General features: G+C 37.0%; 1 pseudogene; it reads right to left on the bottom strand.

Moving 5' to 3' along the window:
• Window positions 1-15,687: 15,687 nt before the first annotated feature.
• Window positions 15,688-17,048, bottom strand: LOC100960429 (annotated as a pseudogene).
• Window positions 17,049-17,755: the final 707 nt, after the last annotated feature.

The raw sequence follows: 17,755 nt of genomic DNA on the forward strand, positions 1-17,755 counted from the left end.
TACCATTTTTTTTTTTACATAATTTTTGTCAGGTTACTCTAGTAGCCTTCATTTTTTCATCTCAAATTTGGAATGATACAAATTCCCTTATCATGAGACTCTGAAAGGTAATGACAGTGGTGGTATTATAACAGGAAACACTCAGCATCAGTTCTGATACCCCACAGAGTACAGATTCTCACTGACTTCACCATGGGGTTATATCCTGATAAACTCATCATTCCGTCAAAAATACTGTTAAGTAGATAATACATTGAATATACCTGAGGTACAAAACATCCTAGTTGAACCTAGCGTAATGTTCTCAGAGCAGTTACATTTGCCTACAATTTGGCCCATTTTATAATAAAATAAATACTGTAAATAAAAATAATAAATAAATAGCCTATTTTATAATAAAATGTTGACTATCTCATGTAGTTCATCGAGTTCCATACTAAAAGTGAGGAACAGAACGGTCGTGTGAGTGAGTCCTCACATGGACATACGCTGCTGAAAGCCATTGGATCTGAAGAGTGTTTGAAGCATTGGACTGGAATGAATTGAGGGATGACGGAGATACAAGGGGGACAGGGTCATCCATTTCTCTTTCTTCAGATAAGGCTCCAGGAGAGCTAGGAGCAGGTGTTGGCTCATCAAGACCTTATGGCCTTGTGTTCTTTGGGCCATACCAAGTATGAAGTATTAGTTTTTCACCCTTATGATTGTGTGGCTGACTGGAGGCTGCAGCCTCATGAAGGAGCATCATGCCACACATCACTAGTCGAGGAAAAGACAGAAATTTAATATTTGACTTACGATCTCTACTGAACACATGTTGCTTTTGTACCATCTTAAAGTTGAAAATCTGTAAGTGGTGAACCATCAGTCACAGTGCACTAATGGTAACAGCAGTAAAAATGATGGGGGTAGTGCTGGTGGTAGCAGGAGCAGTGGTAGTAATAGAAAAACATTTCACACTGCTAATTAGAATAGATAACGTAAGTACAAAATAATCTACATTTCCTTCAGACACGCACTATACCACAAAGGTCTCCTTGAGGGATGTGCTATGTGATTGCAGCAAATCATACTTTGAAAGGTATTTGGGGTGTTTTGTTGTATTCTGGTCTGTCACCCATATCTTGTTTGGGAGTGTTGCTAATCTAGCAGTTCATAAGGAAGAATTTACTGTGATATTGTGTGAACAAAACAGTTTCTAGAAAAAAGGACAAGAGTTTGGTAAAAGATGTATCATCTCCCATTAGAGTAGTAAGGATGAATGAAACATACTCCCTGCTATGAAGAAATATTCAATCCCAAATACAAATGCAGTCTAGCAAAGAGGAGGGGAGAGGAGAGAGTTAGAAAGGGGAGGAGGGAGGGCAATTGGCGGGATCTCACCGAATGTGCACAGCGTGAGGGTGTTCAGCACGCCTCCTGGGTGAAGGGCTCAACTACAACTTGAAGTTCACCTTACAATTGAAAACAATGTAATGTAAACATCTTTACTGTCATATTAATTTTAATGAAATAAAAAATAGGGGGGCATAAAATAAACATTTACCTATCCCTTTAAGAAAAAAAATATTCAATCCTCTTAGTATTAGGGTGATAAGGAAGAGAAGTACAAGAGTGAAGGGGAGGCAGATTGCTTGCAGACCGAGAGGGGATTTGGGTTCTCAAACTTGGACTGGAGTTCTTTGGGTGTGATGCAAACGCATCATGTGCCATATCCACATCACCTCCGTGGGACGTGAGGTACAAAACCCCTGATATTATGGTGCTTGCTGTGTCATGAGTAATAAAGTCCTTTGTCACACTCCCAGTCCTGATTCTATTAATATATTCCTAGATGCTAAACACTGCCCAACAAATCGCCCTATGTTTTAGAAATTGTTAAGTACTGTACTAACTCCAGTATTAGCATCTGAATGAATCAGGATAAGCTAAATTATGCTGCAGTAGTGAAACACTACACAGTCAAAATGACTCAATATTTTAACGCTTTGTTTCTTATTTATAGAAAGTTTACTTGTGGGTCACAGCGACTACCCAGGACAAACTTTCTCCACTTAGTGTCCCAGAAATCAAGGCTGAATCAGTCTTATGGCACCTCCATTGTAACAAAATCCTCCTCCACAATTCCCAGGAGATTGCTAGAGTGTCAGACAAGCGATTAAATGGCTATTCTTGCAACTGACCCACATAGATTCAGTTCAATCTAACTCAAAGGAGGCAGTAAAGTAAAGCCCTCAAATGCATAATTCATGAGAGGAGAGCTGAAAATAGAGGGGTACTGGTGTCTCCATCACTCGGTTCTGCCTAAACCTACAAATGAGTGAATGGAGACCTACATTTGAGGTAGTGGGACTTCTGGTGATGGTGATGTTGGTGTCACATGACTGGTCTTGTTCCTGAAGTTCTGATTAGTGAAAGGGTCAGACCTAGTTATTCTCTTAGTCGATTGTTTTGTTTTATCTTTTAGTTTTTATAAAAGCCAAGGTTTATTCCCCTTCTTCCTATAACCCTAGATGGGCTGATAGTTGAGTGCCAGCTGACTGCTTAATAGTATTTTTTACTTATTATCTTGGCATTAGAAGCTTGGTACATATTTTGTAAGACATCAGAAACTTACTAATCGTAAGGAATTTGACATGATATAACTTATTCATAAATAAAACACTTAGATTATTTAAAATTTAACCAACCTTGAGAAATCATGGCCCAACCAAAACTATTTCTTGTTTCATACCATATAAGATTATATCTGATATAAACAAAAGGGAATTCCAAAAATTTTTCATTTAGTAGAACATAGTGTAAGTTTCCAGTTACACTGTTTTCTTTACTTCATTCTACTTGTATAATCTCAAGCAATTTTTACTACAGTGATAAGTAATTCAAGTGTGCTTTATAAATATAATTTTACACCAAAGCTTAATTTTTTTCCACTTATATTTCCTGAAAGTATAAATCCATAAAATAGCATTGCACATGGTAAAGCAAATGATTATGCTTAATTAATCAGAGAACAAAAAATTTGTATGATGCCAAACACTAATTTAACTGCAGTAAACATTATATTTGTGTTTTGAACTTGAAATCAACATTCTCTAGAACAGAAACGGATGACAGCTATTTCAATTTTTAAAGGTAAAAATGTTGCCTTGGTATGATTCCAATAAGGAAACCAGGAGTTATGGAGGGGATTAATTAGAATGAAAAGAGAGACAGTCATTGACAGTCTGACATCACTAGCACGTGGTAGCCTGGGCAGTAACTAGAGGAATCTGTCGGACACGTTAACTTCTCTTTCTTCCAAAGAAATTAGAAAATACGAACAAAGACATCACCACCTCCAGTTGCCAGTGTTTTTATTTCCCAAGATATCTTAATCGAACTCTCTTTAATGATTGGTGCTCTTCACTGTCAGTCTTTCTGAAACCGTGTTTATCTAGTCTGACTCAGAAACTCCATGTCCATGGTAGTCTTGAAGGAAACTTGAGAGAAATGTAAGTATCCTTCTGACATTGCCAGGTAAGTCACTCGGCCAGCAGTCACAAAGCTAGTGCACTGACTACAACTGTCCTACCTGCAGTTTCCAGCTTCTTTAGTAAATGATCTTTTCATCTTCCGTTCTTAAAAAACCAAGGTTTGGGTGATACTGCTCATCACTGTAAATAATCAGGGTAAATAGGGCACAGTGCAGAGATGTCCCTGAAAGTCACTATGCCATACTGGTGGTAGCAACCGATGATGGCAATTGAAATTGTTAAGTAGAATTGAAATTGTTAAGTAGAATTGTTAAGTAGAATGGTAAAGCCATGGTGATGATGATCTCATCGTCAACTGAGTAGACACATTTCTAAGGTAAACTGGGTCCTCATAATTGAGTAATCTAGGGAGTTCTGCTATAAATCAAGAGAATTTGGGGGATGGATATACACCTTTCATTTTTTGCTTCTTTTGTCACATCTGTTAGAAAATAGAAGTATGAACCCTATTGTATGAATAGTATTGCATCATTTATCTTTTGTTTTAGGTTTTAGTTTCAGATGATAATGTACATTGGACTATTTTGTGTTCTCAGATGTTGTATCTGAACAAGAAGGAGAACAGAGTATGGCCTTGAATTCAGAGGTTATCATGGGCCTGCTAGCCAAACCTAACATTAGCAAATCTTTATTCAGTTATATCTTTGATTATATAGTATATTATTTTTCAAAATGTAAATTTTCAAAACGTGTTCATCTATAATCAACCATCATCAAAACAAAGTAAGATTTCTCATTCATTGTAGGTTATTTCAATAATCCATTCCTTCCATCATTATGTTCTTTATTCAGAGATCAAAACGGGCCACTCCCATGTATTTTTGGTCTTTTCTCAAATGTTACCTTACCACAAGTGAGCCCTTGCTGATCATCCACACAAGACGTATCCACATTGCCTCTTGAGCTCCCTCCTCACCTTTGCCTTGTTCCACTTTGTGATTTTTAGAACTGTGGGATGAAACATTCATTCCTATATTTATTTCTTTGCCCCCTATCTCTGGATTCACAGGAGAAAATGTTCATCATGATATCATGAACTTGGTTTTGTTCACAGATGTCTTTCCAAATTCAGGAGTCCAAAGATATTAAAAAATGGTTTGCTAAAGAAATGAATTAGGAATGAATATATAATTTAAGCAAGATTTAAAGAAACAAAATTGTGTGACACCTATGTGGAAGGATATCTGCTCAGCACTCTTTCTTTTCTGCATGTTACTTTTCTCCTCGGTGTTCAACCTAACAGGTCATATGCATGCATTGGTCTATGTGAGCATTGACATGCCTGGATCAGTTCCCTGTAACCCTGACCATAACTGATTTGTCTAGTGATCTTCACCTAGCCCAGGGTGGGCAGTCCCCTTTTCTAGGATCTCACGCCTGGACATAGCTGATGGGTCAATGATGGATACTGGTCATAAGCCAGAGTATTCAGGAACTATAACAAATAGAGAAAATGAGCTTCTCCTGGTGTGGTTTAAGTTTAGACATTAAGTTTTCAGACATGTTGACTAAAGAAAGCTGCAGCCCGGTTGTCTGCAGAAAGCTGACCAGCTGTGAAAAAACACAATGAAGCCAAAGACCAGAAACTACAAAATGCAGGAAAATATTGAGCCAAAGTCTTGAATCCTGATTTCCTGAAGAATACCTCAAGCAATAAAAATTGTTTTCAACAATTCAGTAAAGAAATAAATTAGCACTTAATTATTGAGCTGAAATACAGTAATACTAGTAATACATGGGAGAGTGGCCCATTTTGATCTCTGAATAAAGAACATTCTAGTAGAAGGAACAGATTATTTAAAAAAAAATAAATTACTTCATTTTTACTAATGTTTTCTGTATTTGTCCCTTTAGAAGTAAGAGAAATGTATCTATCTTAACATGGGTGTGATTTTTATATAATTTTCCCATTACTTCTAATTTTAAGCCAAAAGAATTAGGTCTATTCTCAATGGGACTATCAAGGCAGTATATTTTATTGTTTTTGAAAAACAACTTCTAAAATGCCATCTGATATAATCAACTGAATGCCAAGATAGGTAAGTAGGTTCCATTTCATAATGATAAAGTATGTATGGAATTTGTTTAATGATACTCTGATTTAATGACTAGAAGAAATAAACTAAAATGACCATTATTCTTATCAGGTTGACAAGACAAGAAAAATACAGGTAATTCCATAGCTTATATCCCTGGAGGGTAAGATGATAACCCATTTTTTTTTTTTTGCGTTTTTTTCTTTTTTTTTTTTTTTTTTTTTTTTTTTTTGGCCAGAGCTGGGTTTGAACCCACCACATCCAGCATATGGGGCCAGCGCCCTACTCCTTTGAGCCACAGGCACCACACCCAATAACCCATTTTTAATTAAAAAATTTTAACCAAAATGGTCAAAGAGTTGTTAAGAAAAAAATCATCATTTCCTAACACAACAAGGGAAGATACTTTATCACAAATTTTTTCTACTCATAAACTAGCCAAGGCTGATTGATGTTGTGTTGGATCAGCCAAGGCCACTTCAACCTTGACTTCCAGCCATTTTTTTCTGTCTTATTTTCCTCCTCAGGTGTTAAATTTATACAAGATGAGTTAATTATCTTCAACCAATACATAAAATTACAATTGTTGTACTTAGTCACTCTTCCTACCTATGCTTGGTGATATGGGTTGAATTGTGTCAATCAAAATTTACAGGTTGAAGTCCTAATGTTTGCAACCTCAGAACGTGACCTTAATTGGGCATAGAAACCATATACGTGCTACAGAGTAAGAGTGTATATGTGTTACAGAGTTGGAATGAAGTCATTAAGGTGGACTCTAAGCCAATCTGTCTTGGATTCTTATCAGAAAAAGAAAATTAGGACACAAACACATACAGATGGACAATGATATGAGATGTAGGGAGAAGGCAGCCAATGACAGAGGAACGGAACAGATTCTTCCTCAGAGCCTCAAAATATATCCTGATCTCCGACTTGTAGCCTCCATTACTGTTTTTGTTGCTTCCCTATTGTTTAAACCACCAAGTCTGCATTATTTGCCATTGTAGCCCTAGCAATTAACACACATAGATCTTTCCTAATTTTTCTAGTCTCATCATGGACCACCATAGCAGACCTCTTTCTTGAGCTTCACATCCATAAAACTCCACTGCTGAAAATCACTTGAGTGACCCCCTTTTCTCAGGACATGGCACAAACTCTTTTACATCACATGTCAAGATGTCATGTGATGCCTGTCTAACCGCCGCCTGCCTTCTAGTCTTACTGTGTCCTCTACTCTGTTCTCCCTGACCGGCATGCTCAGTAACAAGCTCCTGCAACTTCCACAAATGTTCACTATTATAAGGGCTCTATGATTTTACACATGCTTATGTCTCTACTATGAATTACTTTTAGCCCCTCTCCCAATCCTCTCACTCCTTTGTCAGACAAAATTCAATAATCATTTGAAATACAAATTATACAAATTCCTGTTGGAATGTCTTCCTGATGCCTTACCATTGACTTAATATATATGGTTTCCATCCCATAAAAGACTTGTCCATCTTGTAGCACTGCTTACTGGCCCTTTAACCTCAAAAGACAATAAGACCCTTATAACTAGGGATGTGTTTTCTTTAATATCTCTGTAACTATGTAAAATGATAGGCTAGCAGCACATAATACATGCTCAAATGTTAAAGCATGGACACCTTTGTGAACCCCTAACAGAATTGTCCATGCCTCACCTCTCTGAATTCACTGTAGTTTCAATATGACCACATTTGCATATTTTATTGTGAGTTGAAACTTTGTAAAATATACCACTCTTGGTCACATATTATTTAGTTTATATGCCTAACTCTTTATAATAGTCTTATAAATAAACAGTATAGGACCTACCTTTTAATCTTGTTTGCACATTTCTAATGTTGTTCTTGATATAGTGTAGGTGTTTATGATATTCATTAATAAGGGGAAATAAATAATTCCCATAAAGAAAAGTAAATTTGTGTATTGAGAGAATGCCTGGGGTCTCCTAAAGTGAAATCTCTTCACTGGAGTAAAACTTCAAAACATACATCAAAGGGATCAAACTAATGTGCAGATAATTGCCTGCCAAAGCAAACTTTACATTCTTTAAAGAAATACAACAAAATCCAGACACTCAACAACTTAATGTCACAATACCCAACATTTAATCAAGAAGCACTAAACATTCCAAGAAGCAGGGGTACTTTACGTATCACAAAACCAAAAATCAGTTGACTCAATTGATGCAAACAGGTATAAAAATTCTTATAATAACCACATTTTCTAGTTCCTATATTTGATATTTTGACAACTTGAGAGCTTGCTGATTCTAAAGGGACTGCACCTTCTGAAATTAGCCAATCACTAAAGACAGTAAAGGACTCCCTTGTAAGCATATCTTTCATATAGAAATAAGCAATCCTTAGCCAGTAAGCAACTAACTCCTTCATCTGGCTTTAATTGGGCGGCTTACTCAGGGCTCTCTTTCCTCTGCCTTCATCACCCTAAAGCCAAGTACCAGGCAACTAAGGATATCTCTATGACCTGCAGCCTGCTGAAATCATTCCAATCAACCAATTCTAAACCTGGTTATTCAGTCTCTCCTATTGGTTCCCATGGAAACGGCAATAAAGGCTGTTGCCTACATTTTTCCCATGCTCCTTCTGCTTTAATACCAATCCCGGTGCCATCTACTCTTGGGATCTGTGAGCATGTATAATAATCCATCTTTTCAATTGAAATTGTCCCCTGATCTGTTGCTCTCAGCGTATCAGAGGAATAACAAAAGCTACCTATCAAAACAACGTCTGAGATCACGTACTTAGCATTAAGCATGTCAAAGCAGCTTTCATAACTATAGTTAAATGCAATTTAAATGGTTGTTTAAATTGATAAATTTAATAGTCTCATAACTTCTGAAACAATAATGAAGCCTAATATCGGTGTAAGGGATATCCCTGAAGGAGTCAGGAGCCAAAAAATGTTTTAAAATGTATTAACCACAATTTTTTTAATTTGATGAAAACTATCAAACCACATTTCCAAGAAACTCAGCGAACACCAAGCAGGATAAACAAACATGCATGTGCATAGAGAAGAAGAAACAAGATGTGACTATGCAAATCTGTTGGCATTTTTCTACGTCTGTGTATGTTTATCCTGCACACAGAAAAAATAAATAAAAAAAGAAAGAAAATAAGAAAGGAAGGAAGGGAACAACCAAGGCTTATCAGACCAAGGCTTATCAAATTACTAAAAACAATCATGAAGTAAATCATAAATGTGGCCAGAGAGAATAAAAAAGACACATTAACTTCAGATGACCAAATATGAAAATAACTTTATACTTTTCAAAAGATGCTGCAGAAGAATATGAATAATATCTTTAATGTTCAGAAAGTAACTGTCCGTTTAGAGTTTTATATCCAGTCTTCCTTGTAAACAGAAGTTATAGCCCCTGAGGCCCTATTACAGTTCCCATGTGTGGCTTTTTATTAGAGAGTGGTTTTAGGTCTATCTAACATCTTTCTATCTATGATGAAATTGTTTCACGTTTAGGGAAGAAGGAAATTCTGTCACTTGCAATAACATGAATGAACATGGAGGTCATTATGCTAAGTAAAATAAATCATGTACAGGAAGACAAATATGGTATAATCTTAACATATATGGAATCTAAAAAAGTCAAACTCATGCAAGCAGAGAATAGAATAGTGGTTTTCAGGGGTGAGAGGTGGGGAAATTGGGAGATGGTGGTTAAAGGAAACAAAGTTTCAGTTGAACAGGATGAATAAACTCCGGAGATCTAATGTACAGCATGGTTATTGTTAATAATACTGTTTTATACACTTTAAATGTGCTAAGGTAATGGGTTTTAAATGTTTCCGTTCTTTAAAAAAAATAACTGTGTAAGGAAATGGATGTTTTTTTGAGTGTGATAATCATTTCACAATGTAGGACATATATTAAGATATTATGCTGGATGCCATAAATATATGCAACTTTTACTTCTTAATAAACCTGGAAGAAGAAAAACTTTGTTTACTAAAATAAGGAGAGAGTATTAGATTTAGAGCCGGATAACTTGGCAGAGTCTCTGCCTGCTACTGCAAACAAGTTGCATTAGTTTCCTCAGCTTTATACTCCTGTGAGAACAATCTCTCTTCATGTGGCTGTAATAACTAATGGAAATAATGTTTGAAAGTGCTTTGCATAGTTTTATCTTATTTTATATCATGGAGGAGCATGGCCATCTGAAAGATTACATTTTATGGAGGCCCACAAGCTGGAGACTACATCTTGTGTGTAAAAGGATTTTGTCTCAGGTGTGTTTACTCAAGAGGCATTGGCTTTACCCATCACTCCTGGATAGAAGTGCAGTAGGAATATGAAAGTTAAGGAGAAAGAAAGTGTAATATACTATGTAGAGAAAGAAAGAGAAATGATAGCAAACTTTACTTTGGGTTTCCAGCCTGTTAAAAGAAATGAACAATGTATTCTTTATATTTTTAACCTGGTGCAAAAATAAAGTCTTAACAAAATTTTGAGGAAGAAATCTCAACTTGACATTATTTGTAGTGAAATGCAGAAAGATGGAAGGCTTCTTGACTTTTTCCAGTTCTGTTTTAGAGAGGGAAGAAGGAAAGATTAGAATGGTTATGTCAGTCTACGTAATTTCCATCAATAGTGAATAATTGATTAGTTTCTGGACAGAAGTGATAGTGAGAAATTGGAGAGAAGATACTGTTTTGTAATCATAAGGAGGCAGAAGGAAGGAATGATCCAAAATTAGCTGTCACCCTCAGGACAGCAGATTGTAAAATATTCAGAATAAAGCAATTTTATGGCATGAAATTCTGAAAGATGTTTCAAAAGAATAATTTTTTGAAAGAATATGATTCTGACTGTAATTATATGTATTGTCAACTCCAAATCAAGGGAAATGAATATTTTAAAACATGGTGTCTGTGCAATGAAATTATAGACATAGAATAACATAATAGTTAAAAGTTTAGGTATTGGAGCCAGGCTGCATCGCTTTGAATCCCACCTACAACGTTTACCCACTGACTGATAATCATCAAGTTTCTCAACCTCTTTTACCTCAGTTTTCCCATCTAAAAAGTCAAGGACATAATCCGCATTTTAAGGTTTGGTGAGAATTAAAAGAACAAATACATGTAAATAATTTACCAAACTCACTAGTTTGGAATGTAGCAAGAAAATTAATTCTAGGCATTATTTAACAGGAAAATTCATGGAACTTAGATAACAGAGGATGGTACAAACTCCATACTCACAGGGGGAAATATGTCCCATTGAGCTGAGTCATGCAAAGAATATATATATTTTTCATTACAACAATACAGTGAGCACGCTGTATTGTTGTATAGTAATGTAACACTGATGGGTAAAAAGGAAAGCAATTTTTCTTGTGAATTATCACAGAAAGATCTGCAGATATAAAGGAATAGGAATGATAATATCTACACCCAAGATTAACGAACAGTGGATAAGTCAACACCCAGGCTGCTTTAAACAAACATAAGGAATAGATAGTAGATGATTTGATTAAGGTATTTTTGAAAATGTTCTGAAAGATTGAGGAAAAGTAAATGTCTTCCAGCCTTTCAAAAGGAAGAGGTGAATTCTGCAAACGTCGGCCAATCACGGTAGTGGTGATAATAGTTAATAATAATTGTGTACTTGCTGTAGACTAGTGAAAATATCTATTAAAGGGGTCAGAGTTACCAGAAAGCATCAGAGCCTCCTAGAAAAAAGTCCTGAAGCTTCTCTTGCTTTTCCATAACTCTGCTCACAAAGGAAATGTCAAAGCAAAGCCAGAAAGACAAGGGGGTTGTGGACCTGGCAGCAGAAACGTCTGCAAAGAACTTGGGTAATTTTTTGTTCAAATTTGAACCTTAGACACAGTAAGCAGGAAAAGAAAAAAAGGCAAAGGGAATAGACTTAAACTTTTGATTAATGAACACTGAACTTCAAAGAAAATAAATATAGAAGCCTAACTTATTCAAAATAATGATTCAGAAGAAGAAAAAAATGACCAAGTGGAATGCTTATTTTCATTCTTTGCAGTTTATTTCCCTGAAGTACATATTAATTTGTTCATAAAAGGCCAGAAATAGTATTCTAAAAATATAATTTACAAAATAACATTGAAAACAGTTCTAGAAACCACATGATGTTTGTTATAAAACAATAAGAATTATAGCTGTTTTCTACAATTGATTATGCAATCATACAATCCAGTCTTATGCTGTTCTCCATCACGCTGTTCTGCAATTCCCCATAGATCCCCGGGTATTACAATGCATGTGTTTTTTTTTTTTTTCTATGACTATTTTAAAATCATAGCTGATATTCTCAGTTAGATTGGCAACAGAGAAAAAAATATAACTCTAAAAATTTAATATGAGGAATCAGTATTTTAAAAGTGAACATGCAATGTATTACAGAATGAAAATACTGCACCAGACGAAATTGCTTATCAAAGCTAACAGTTTTAGTAGACAGCAATGTACAAAGACATCAATGTACTTATTTGATAAATCATTTTCATTATTATTACAATCAAAATCACCATTCAAATGTTAACTTGAAAACAGGCTTCCTCATCCATTTCCCTTACCCATGAAAGACAGAAGGGAAAAGGTGGAAATTTCAAGTCTTCTGCAATCTTTTGTTTAATTTTTATTTTTTATTGTTTGGGATTTATTGAGGGTTAGAATTTAATTCTTTTTCTGTAACAAAGAATTGGGTTACACTGATTGCATTCGTTAAAGTCCCTCTTATAATTGTGTCCCACCCCCAAGAGGTGTCCCACCCCCATACACCATGACCCTTCTTCCCTCCCTTCCTCCCCTCTCCCCACTTGCCCATTCCCTACCCCACCCCATTGTATTAGCTCATCTACTACCTTCATATTACAATTGAGTACATTGGATTTTTGCTTCTCCATTCTTGTGATGCTTTACTAGGGAGAATGTGTTCTAACTCCATCCAGGTTAACAGAAAAGATGTAAAGTCTCCATCTTTTTTAGTGGCCGAATAGTATTCCTGGTATACATATACCACAGCTTGATATTCCATTCCTGGGGTGGTGGGCATTTAAGCTGTTTCCACATTTTGGCAATTGTAAATTGAGCTGCGATAAACAGTCTAGTGCAAGTGTCCTTATGATAAACAATTTTTTTTCTTCTGGGTATGTTAAGCCTAAGCTAAAGTAGAAAAATACCAGTTAATTCCTGACAAATGCCTGGGCTGCAAACCCTTGACAAAATGGGTTAAGTCTGGTTCTATATTGGTTCTAAGTCCCAATATAGAAGGGAAAGTACTCACTAACTTCTTGACTAACTTCTGGGTCTGGGAAATGAACTGACTAACCTTTAGACAATATCAGATGGAGAGAATACTGAGACAAAGATGTAGGGGGGAAAAGTACTGGAACTATGGTGTATGGGAAAATATTAAAACAAAGATGTATGAATTATGGCTAACTAACCACAAAAAAAATTCTGCTTCAATACAATGCTTACTTGCTACCCCCACCTGAATGCACCTGGACAGCCTGTGTGCCAACCAGGATGCAAAACAAGTCTTAAAAACCCAACCCCATAAGTACTCAGGGCTGCTTTCAGAAACCCCATGTTGGGACACTGAGGCAGTCACTGGTCGGCTCTTTAATAAAAGGAATCTGCTGTAAATTTAGCTTATTTGATAGGATAGTATTTGTGGAACTCCTGGGCACAATAGGTAGATGCCTATAATGAGATTTCAGGACCAAATGGGAGGTCTAATTTGAGTTCTTTGAGGATTCTCCATACTTTCTTCCAAAAAGGCTGTATTAGTTTGCAGTCCCACCAGCAGGGTAAAAGTGTTCCCTTCTCTGCACATCCACGCCAGCAGCTACAGCTTTGAGACTTTGTGATGTGGGCTCTTCTCACTGGGGTTAGGTGATATCTCAGAGTAGCTCTGACTTGCATTTCTCTGATGATTAGGAACTATAAGCATTTTTTATGTTTGTTAGCCCATTTGTCTGTCTTTACTGAAGGTTCTATTGATGTCTCTTACCCAGTGAAATATGGGATTGTTGGGTCTTTTTATTTGGTTGATTAATTTGAGTGCTCTATAGATCCTAGTTATCAATTTTTTTGTCTGATTCATAATAAGCAAATGTCTTTTCCCATTCTGAAGATTGTCTCTTTGCTTTGATTGTTGTTTCCTTAGCTGTACAGAAGTTTTTCCATTTCATTAAGTCCCATTTTTTTAAAACTAGATAACCACATGTAAAAGATTGAAGTCTTCTGCAATCTGAAATAGTTATCCAGATGTTTGAGAACTTCTCAGGTGAAGACATTGTGTTTTCTAAAATCCATTTCTATTAGTTTACTACCTTGTTTGAAAAGTAGGTTTACTGATAGCCAGTTACAAGAAAGACTTCAAAAATAGAGATATTCTATGCAAGGATCAAGAAAAACAATTTTATATTTTGTCTGTTGTTTTCAAAACCATTTAAACATTAAAATCTCATAAGATTGGAATTTTTAATTATTTGTGTGCCTGAACCCATCTCCTAGAAAATCTGCTTAAAGATTGCTACAGGTGATTCTACTGATCAGTAGCATTTGGGAAGCTGGAAATTCAGATTCTGAGGCACCACACTAGATGTACAAAATCAGAAACTCTGGTAGTAGAGTTCAGCAATTTGTAGTTTAACAAGTCTTCCAAGCGATTTTTATACATGCTAAAATTTAAAGTTGCTGCAGTTGATTGTCCTGTAAAGCCACAAAACTTGAAAAGATGAAATAAAAATAAAAACAAAGAAATATCAGGATAAGCCACTATTTCTCCTTTTGACTTGAGCTACCCATATCTTTTAAGTTCCCTCTTAGTAACAGATGATTTATGTAAGCAGCTGTGCTTGACTTTAGCAGCTCTGAGGGAATTTCTTGGGTAAAAAGAAATTCCCAATTAGCTAAAATTTATGTTTGAGGATCTAATATTGGTAGATTGAGTGATGATCAAGATAATTATAATTTGGGGGCTGGGCATGATTGCTCACACCTGTAATCCTAGTGCTCTGAGAGGCTCAAGCAGGAAGATCTCTTGATGAAGAGGTTTGGGGTCACCAGAAGAAGGGGTCTTGGTGTGAGGAATGAAGAGGCTTTGCCCAAAGTCTGTGTCAGGGGACTGAGGAACTCTGGGAAGAGCCCTCCCTAGTAAACCTCAAGTCCGTATTTATTTTTTTTATTTCCGAGGGCTACAAACCCTCTATTTCCTATTGAAGGACACAGTCTAAAAGGTGATTTGTAAACATAGACATTTTCCAAGAATATTTCCAAACATGTTATATATACGCATCTGGGCCCAAAACAGATGTAAGTTTTCAAAAATAGTCACAGTGATAAACTCACATGCCCCCCCATTATTATATCAAAGCTCCCCACGAACTCCAGTATCTCCCAGTCTTCATGAACTCCAGGGGCCCCCAGTCCTCATTGCTTCTCCTGGTTATTCCTCCTCTTAGCCACATTTGAGTTGGAGGAGATGTCCCTACTCTGGGGACGGAGGTATGTTTTACTCTGGCACCACACATTATTCCCGCAGATAACAATACATGTGACGCTGCCGCCAGCCCCACCTTTCTAGCATGAACAGGTGTCGGGGTAGTAACTAGAGCAGTTATCACTGACTGACACTAAATTTCCTCCACAGAAATGAACCCATGGTTCAAGAACTAAAATTTTAGGAAACCCATTTAACTTCCTTTTTACCTTTTCAATATGTTTGTTTTGATTCTAAACATTTCTTTCACAGGGGTTATCATCTGTCTGTTGACACGTTTTTTAATGTAAACTATGCCTTTAGTTTTTACGTATTTTTGCATGTTCTCAGAACTGCTGAATTCGGTGCTGTCAGTAAGGTTTAACAGTTCACTGACCCTGTAGGGTAGGGACAGTCAGGTTGGTCACAACACATCAGTCAGGGTAAGCATAAAAATTTTGGTGAAAAATAAACTTGCAATTCAGTAATTTGAAGCTCCAGGAGCTTTTGTGCTATTCTTTGTCACTAAATTAAGCCCGTGATTTTTCACATGAAGGAGGAAAGGAAAGCTTAGAATGTCACTGGAACCAAATCATCGCATTATTGTTGTGCATAAAAATACATGAGGGGCTCCTCTGGGACAGTCTTTGGTTCTGACAGAGTTGTTCTAAGGTCGGCTGCTGAGAAGGACTTGCTCTTTTCATCAACACCTGGGTTGTGTGTTATTGCTTTAAATTAAAAATGTGAGATTTAGTCTCCCACTTGTAAAGTTTGTACATCACTTTCTTTGCAGCAACTTTCTGCCCCGTAATGCTGCTTCCACAATTCTGCATACTGTAGCCACTAGCCACTTGAATGTTGGTGCTTTTACAAGGAATGACACTGTTTTCAGCAAGGGGCCACATGCACATGATAGAGTTTTCAATACTGAAGGAAAGTCCGCTCACAAAGTCAGTCACACGTACACTCCTGTTGTCAACCTGCCCGTTGATCCAAGTGCTCTCATCTCCTGGCTCTATAGGATCAACCATATCCACAGTGTTATTCTCCTTCTCTCTTTCAACATCCCACAGTAGTGTAAATTCCCTCTCAGAAGCACTGGACTGATAGACATGGCAGTCACATGTAAACGTGTGCCCTGTGTAGAAGTGTCACGATTCAATTGCCGTAGGTGTATTTCAGCAGCACCCATGCCTGGTGATGAAACCTCTGTGGAAGAAATACTCTCTTTCTTCTTTATCTTCATCGTGAGTCTCCAGAGTAAAAGGTGTATGAATCAGTGAGGTCTCATAGTGAGGACCACCTCTACACATCTCAAGATTCATGGGAGACCAATTTCTAATTGGTGGGCAGCCATCTATATAAGGACTTCTGAGATACTGATAAGTCATTCCATTAGAATTTGTTCCAGTTGAAGCATCAGGAGAATGAAAAAAAGCATCCTTTGTTCTGAGAGTGAGGTTTTTCCTATGTGAAATGCAACTGGAGAGAATGTGGGTGAAGAAATGGGAGAAGGACTGGTTGCACTCCCCACACTGCATTTTTTTGCACTAGCCTTAATAGAGCTAGAAAACTGCCCTGAACCAGGTGTCTGTACAGGGCTCCTACAGTGTACGGGAGATAAACCTATTGAATAAAAAACTTCAAGTGAGGCCTGAACACTGCTATGCGGACTTCTGGGAGAAGCTGAAGATAAAGGGTCAGAGATGCTTCTGTTTCCATCAAAAAAGAGCTTTCCTCTGAGAGATGAAGAGCTGAGGTTTCCAGGAGACTGATCTGCAAATTCATCAGCTCTGAAATAGTCACCTAATATTTTCTCTAAATTAAAATCCACAGGAAGAGACAGCAATGTCTGACAAGCAGCATTGCATTTCTCAGAATGAATGCTCAACGTTTTTCCAACTGGAGAATCACTTTTAATGCTGACAATTTTGTTCATTTAAAAACAGAAGGAGGCAAAGTTTTGTTCATGGAGATTAGAATAATCATTAGGACTTTCGAAAGGATTTAAAACAGGGATCCTTCCAGGAGTTTCCAGTGTTATCTGCATTTTTGATTCTTTGACATCTCCCATAGCACAGACAGAAAACCCAGTGTATAAAAAGGACGTCCCAATACCAACTCCAAGGCACTCCCAGGTGCCAAGCCCCAAGTCCATATTTATTACCATAAATATGGTAAATTCTTGGGGAAAGAAGTAGACAAAAGCTGCTTGTCCCACATGAGCGTTGATAGGGAGGACTTGGAGAAAGTCAGAAAGGAGAAGGGGAATGTCTTCTTCACCTTTGTTTTGCAAAACTGCAGACCTTGAGCACAACCTCTGCCTCCAGCAGCAAGAGATCGTTGGAATCTAGACGATCTTCACCATGACAATTAGTGCTACACCTCACATATACACTCTCCCTTGGAGGCCAGTTTTCTGATCTGCATGCACACAACTCACATGCCATTCTCGTGATTCTCCAGGTCTCTCAAGCAGAAAGCAAGTCTTATGCTAAAGATCAGGGCTCAGTTTCCCCTACACCTTGAGCTCAGGAATTTGAGACCAGCCTAAGCAAGAGGGATACCTTGTCTTTACTAAAAAAAAAAAAAAAATAGCTAGGCATTGAGACAAATGCCTATAGTCACAGCTACTCGGAGGCTGAG

The sequence above is a fragment of the Otolemur garnettii genome, unplaced genomic scaffold (assembly GCF_000181295.1).
Source record: "Otolemur garnettii isolate 467f Iridium unplaced genomic scaffold, OtoGar3 scaffold00009, whole genome shotgun sequence".
NCBI lineage: Eukaryota > Metazoa > Chordata > Mammalia > Primates > Galagidae > Otolemur > Otolemur garnettii.